Below are 6,889 nucleotides of genomic sequence, written 5' to 3' on the forward strand. Positions count from 1 at the left end.
GAACAGAGGTAGAAGGTAGCATTAACAATGGACCCTCACTCTTTGTCTCCAGAGGGAGAGATTGATCTGCTGGTTTACAATGCACAGGGTTGTCATGCAAGGAATCCAAGGAACAAGACTTCTGATTATTCCTAATGATTCCTCATTTTCTCCTTTACTCCCACTCATGCAGTTTGTGCAGAAAGAATACTGATCTCAAGACCCCCAATGTCTCTGCATGTCATTTCCTCCCTTCTCCCCAGTTTCAATTCAGGATTACGGATGACAAGAATAATAAATTAATAAATTGGTAGTGTTACCCTCATTTTCCTTTTCCTGGAGGCCTCATTCTGCTAGACCTTAAAGCCACTTCGACTCTACAGTCCTGGGGTGTCAAAGTTTCTGTCAAGAGAGGAGACAGTATACATCAGCACAGCCCTCAGTCTTTGACATGCTAAAAGAGGTATTCTGGAGAACAGGCCATGATCTGTACTTGAGAAATTGCCCAGAAGTCCTCTTCACTTGAAAGGAGGAAACCAACCTTATATGAGCTCCAAAACAATCAGGTGACTCCAATGGGAATCTATTCCATGACCTGTAGTTCTAAGAAAATTGATTCATAGCACAGAAAATTATTCTCTCCCTCATTATTTCCTTCCAAGTTAAATGAGTCCACTGAGGGTAGAAATTATTGAACCCATATTCATATCCTGTGTCAGAGGCCCAACACTGGATCCTTTGAGACTCAATGTTTTGCTCAGTTTATAATTTCACAATAGGAATTCCTAATCCCCAGTGCAAAGGAATGAGTGCCTCCCTTTGTCACTTCCTTCCTCACCCCCTGGAATCTATGCACAGTTCTAAGAGGAAAGTCTGGGGCACAGTCACTTGCCATTTCTAGCACTTACCTGAAGTCTCTGGGATTGCGTTAGTAAAACAGTAAATCATAGCTTTAGCATTGCCCATGCTTGTGGATTTCATGTCTATAAAGGGATATTTTAGCAAAGTGGTTAGAGTGGGAGTGTTACAGATGCCTGGGTGGCTCAATTGGTTAAGGAACTGCCTACGGCTCAGGTCATGATCCTGGAGTCTTGGGATGAGTCCCACATCGGGCTCCCTGTTCAGCGGGGAGTCTGCCTCTCCCTCTGACCTTCACCCTTCTCATACTCTCTCTCACTCTCCCTCTTTCTCTCTCTAAAATAAATAAATAAAATCTTAAAAAAAAAAAAAGAAGAGTGGGAGTGTTGGAGCTGGGCTTGATGGGTGATGGGTATTAAGGAGGGAACTTTGATATGATGAGTTCAGGGTGTTGTATGTGCGTGATGAATCACTGAATTCTACTCCTAAAATCAATAAAGTTTAAATAAAAATTTGAAAAGAAAAAATAATAATAAATAAATAAATAAATAAAAAGAAAGAGAGAGTGGGCCCTCAAGTCAAATCTGGACTTGAAAATCCTTAATTGTGAGACTGAAGACAATGATATAACTTCTGGGCCCTTGTATGTATATTTTCATCTATTTAATACCTATGTACAGATACAAATGAGTTTTAAAGGAGAAATTTTATAGGGTTGTTGTGGGGATTAAAGGAGTTAAATCATATAAAGTATCGGAAACATGCCCAACACATAAAAAGAGCCTAAGTGTTGGTATCCCTCCCCTATTTCCAATCCATATTTATTATATCAAGATTTTTCAACCTTGGCACTATTGACATTTTGGACTAGATAATTCTTTTTTTGGGGGGGGGACCTAGATAATTCTTCATTGTGAAGCTGTCCTGTGTATCCTAAGAAGAAAGCATCCCTGGCCTCTACCCATTAGATTCCAGTAGTATCCACCACCACCACGTGTGATAATCAAAATGTTCTTCAGACACTGGCATATATCCCTTAGGTGGTAAAATCACTCATTTTGAGAAATGCCGATCCGTATGTAGATCCATAGCTACATGTAGGTGGACTTCCATAAATGCCTCTCAAAAAAGGTCTATCTTACGTGCCTCAGTCTCAAAGTGCTCAAAACTAAAGTCAGCACATTTTTTACATCATCCAGGGAACTAATCTACAAACTAATCTTAACGCCACTTCCTCTCACTGGCCATCTTCATCTAGTCTCCAATTCCCAGAGAATCTAACTCCTTGAAATATTTGGCTTTCCCTCTTACACGGCTTCTATATCCTCTCTTCATCTCTAATTTAGATTACTCTAATAGTTTCTAACCAGTACTCCTACTAAGATGAGAATTTGTAACTTTTTCTACCCTGTACCATCACTGTACAAACATGCACACTCTCTTCTTGCTCTCTATTCCTAATTCCTACTGTTACATCGTTATAATAGTAAAGTAGGTGAGTTAATGCCACTTTTAATCCCTTTTTTGTCATGTTGGTGAGTTTCGAGAAGAAACAGAGACAAGTTGCTTATCTTAGTCTTCCATCTTTAACCAGAGTCCTCCACTGCAATTCTAGGATGAAACCTAGAAGCATACTAAGTCCAGAGGAACCTGGAGTCTGGAATGTAATATTCCAGGTCCTGAGAGTCCTATTCTACCCAAAGTAGATGGTGCATGAGGGCTAACACTCCATAAATAGACTCTCTTTAGAGATTTTCCTGACTCACTACATTTAATGAACAATTTTTGAGCATCTAGACTGTAAGAGTGAACACACACAAAATGAGGTACAGGTCTTGACCCAATGATTTCTCAATATAGCCAAGGAAACTGAGATTTGTACCACTCTTAGTTATTGTTAGCTGGTCACTGTGCTAGATTCTCTATTCACCTTCTCTTATGTCCTCCTCATGCCCACCCTCTAAATCAGGCAAGAAGGCGTTCATTGATTGCTCCATGGTCAAGACAGCAAGTGCCAGAGCAACATTTATATTTAAGTGTCTATGAACCCAGAACTGATTTCTTTTACCATTACACTATGCAGAATTGTGTGGTATATGTGGAATATTTTATAGAGGGTGCATTAAGAATCCTTCAAGTTAAGTGACAGAAATTCAAGCTGGATCTGTCTAGATAAGCCAGCCTATACCACAAAAGTGTGTAAAGCTGCTAAGCTGAGGATGTACATGGTTCCTTGTATAGCTGTATAGGACTAAGTCATTCGTGTGCATGTCTCTCTTCCCACTTTTTGTTCTTCTTGGTTCTATTCAGTTTTTTTTTTTATTTCTTTTCAGCGTAACAGTATTCGTTGTTTTTGCACCACACCCAGTGCTCCATGCAATACATGCCCTCCTTAATACCCACCACCTGACTCCCCCAACCTCCTACCCCCCACCCCTTCAAAACCCTCAGGTTGTTTTTCAGAGTCCATGGTCTCTCATGGCTCTATTTAGTTTTAATCTCAGATGAGTTCTCCCCATGTAGCAAAAGAGAACCATCAAAATCCCTACATTTAATCTTACCAACTCAGTAACTCTAGGGAGAAAAGAAAAGTTAAAAAAAAAAAAAAAAACAGTTATGGTAGGGCGCCTGGGTGGCTCAGTGGGTTAAGCCGCTGCCTTCGGCTCAGGTGATGATCTCAGGGTCCTGGGATCGAGTCCCGCATTGGGCTCTCTGCTCAGCAGGGAGCCTGCTTCCCTTCCTCTCTCTCTGCCTGCCTCTCTGCCTACTTGTGATCTCTGTCTGTCAAATAAATGAATAAAATCTTAAAAAAAAAACAGTTATGGTAGAAAAGAGAAGTTAAATGTCTACTTCTGACTAAATCACTGCCGCCGAGGTTTGGAATGTGCTGATAGGCAAGATAATGTCTCCTAAAGTGAACAAATCAATCCATCAAAATCACATAAAATGTGCTACCTGTAATAGGCAAGGTACAGTCAGAAAAACAAATGGTATAATATGTGCTTCTTATGGAGTATATTTAAAACAAAGAATTGGTTTATTCAGATATTGCAAGGTGGAAAGACAAAAACATTGAAAAATATAAAGACTATTAAACTACATAAAATAGCTACCACACTCATAACTGGTAGAACACATGGAAAGAGGAAGCATGATCAGATTCTAGAATCTCAGATTAGAATTAGGATTAGTGCTTGGAGGAATGGAGGGTTTGAAAGTGCTTGGATGTCTGAAGTAGAGGTTCTCCCAGTGCTGGGTCCAACATGGAGGGAGACCAGTGAGGAGGTCAATAAGTGCTTGAGCCTCTCAAGGGGCAGAGACCATGCAATGAAGCAAGGGAGGACAGTACAGCTGCCCAGGGAGTGTTGTCCAGCTACTGACTATGCATCTAAGGAGGTGCAGAAAGTTAAACACATTTCCATGTGTTTATTGGCCATTTGTGTGCCTTCCTTTGGGACTTTGGGCTTTCAAATCATTTGCCCATTTATGAAATGGTCTTTTATTATTGAGGTATCTTTTAATTTTTAACTTGTTATATGTAATGGTTACAACACCTTTATCAGAGACTCAGATACAGGTATGCAAATATTCTTCAAATCTGTGGCTTGCCTATGAATTTTTTTGGTAAACTGATGCTCTAATATTAATGAAGTTTATTTTGTCTTTGTTTTTTTTTTCTTTTGAGTTTAGTGCTTTCTAGAATAAGTCTAAGAAATCTATGTCTATACCAACATACTTTCTTATATTTTCTCCTAGAAGATTTATGTTTAACCTTTACATGTAAAGTCTGATCCATTTAAAATTAATCATTGTATATGGTGTGAGGTAGAGATCACTTAATTGTTTTCTCAAGAACAGAATTTCCAGAATCAATTGCTTAAAATATTTTCCTATCCCTATGGATTTTCTCTGTTGCCTGGTCAAAAATCAATTGACTATATAAGTAAGGATCTCTTTCTGAACCTTCTGTGCTGTACCATGACTTATTTATCTATCTTTAAAACAAAACTGATCTTTCTTCATTATCAAATCCTAAATTTAAGTGTTAAAATCAGTTAGTGTAAACCTTCTGTGTCATCCAGAGGTCCCCAAGGAGCAGATGCCAAGAAATAATTAGACCTCCAAGGCATTTATTGTGGCAAATAGCTGTGAAGGATAAAATGGGAGGGAGAGGGAGTCAGTGATAAAGATCTTCAAACTGGGTTGAAACTCTGACACCTAAGAAAGAAGAGAGAGAAGGAAAGACATGGTAGGAAAATCTCAGACTACAGTGCATTTCCAGAATGTCTCTGTTAGGATGACTGGAAGTACCTAAACAAAGAATGCCTATCAGAAGACACCTATGTTACACAGCTATTGGCCAGCCCCTCTATGACCCATCATACTAAGTCATTGGTTGGGGACATCTTAGAGTGAGCATGGACTCTGCCTGAACACAACAGTGAATCCAAAGGAGTATAAGCTATAGACTATCAGTCAACAATGCTTCCCACAGCTGGTTCTCTTGAAGAGTTGAGCAGCACCTTCTTATGACTGCCACAGTCCACTCCCACAAACAAATTATACCCCAAAGTTCTTTCTGATTTATTATTGTTATTATATTATATTAATTTTATTAATTAATATATTATTATATATTCATTAATATAATTTATTGATTTAGCAATAAACATTATTGTTGTTATTCAAACAAGATAATCCAATTCAACAAGTATTTCTTGTCCTCCCAATATATCTGACATTCTAAATATACAAATGAGAAAAACATTGAGAAACAGGAAAATTATAGGAAACAGTATATACTTTAAATCCTTATTATCTTCTTGGTGAGACAAAGTGCTATGGTCAAATGTTGAAATCCTAACCCGCAAACATATCAGGATGTGGGGCCTTTTGAAGGTGCTTAGGTCATGACAATGGAGTTCTCATGAGGGTGATTTGTGCCTTATAAAAACAGCTCCAGGGGAGCCTGGGTGGCTCAATGGGTTAAAGCCTCTGCCTTCAGCTCAGGTCATGATCTCAAGGTCCTGGAATCGAGCCCAGCATAGGGCTCTCTGCTCAGCAGGGAGCCTGCTTCCTCCTCTCTCTCTCTGCCTGCCTCTGCCTACTTGTGATTTCTGTCTGTCAAATAAATAAATAAAATCTTTAAAAATAAAAATTAAAAAATTAAAAAAATTAAAAAATTAAAATAAAATAAAATAAAAACAGCTACATATAGATCACTAGTGCCTTCCACTATGTGAGGATATAATGACAGGTGTGTGACTTAAAAGAGTACCCTCAGCCATTCATACTGGCATCCTGATCTTGGACTTACAGCCTCCAGAACTGTGAGAAATAAATTTCCATTGTTTATTAGCCACCAACTCCGTAGTATTTTGTTATAACAGTCCAAATGGACTAAGACACAGACTTAAGTAAGCTCACAAAATGTTGCTAGGAATAGTTTCTTATCATTAGTATATACCCTTTTTTCATTATAAACATCATTAAAAAGGTAAAATAATGTCTAATATGTTTCTCCCAATATGTATTATTTTCTTTTAAGTGATAAATAACAGACTACAGTGAGAACTTTAGGCTCTTTTTCAAAATATCTGATATACCAGTCATCCCCTATATTTGGATCCTGAGATACATATGTATTATTTCTGTAGTCATACTATGTTAATACTATTTTTGGCAATAAAAGGTGGAGTCATATGTATTCACTTCAGTATTAAATGAACTGGGCTGACAGAAGTTCCCAAACGCAGGTGCTGTGTAATACAGATTTGACCATTTTCAAAGGGAACAAGAAAGAACAGAATAATAAAAAGAAAAGTTAGTAAGAAAATAGAACAAAATGAAAAGACCAAAAGGATTTTATTGTACTTTAAGCTATATACGTAGTTTGTAATGAACACATCTCATAGAAGCCTGTTGCCTATACCAGTGACAATATGGAAAAGAAAAAGAATGTTTCTAAAGTAATTGACACTTCTGGGTTTAGGTGAGCAAGCTGTAATTTCAACTTTCTGGCACTTGGGAATTTTAACAGATTTGTCCAGGT

Source organism: Lutra lutra, chromosome 10 (assembly GCF_902655055.1).
Source record: "Lutra lutra chromosome 10, mLutLut1.2, whole genome shotgun sequence".
Taxonomy (NCBI): domain Eukaryota; kingdom Metazoa; phylum Chordata; class Mammalia; order Carnivora; family Mustelidae; genus Lutra; species Lutra lutra.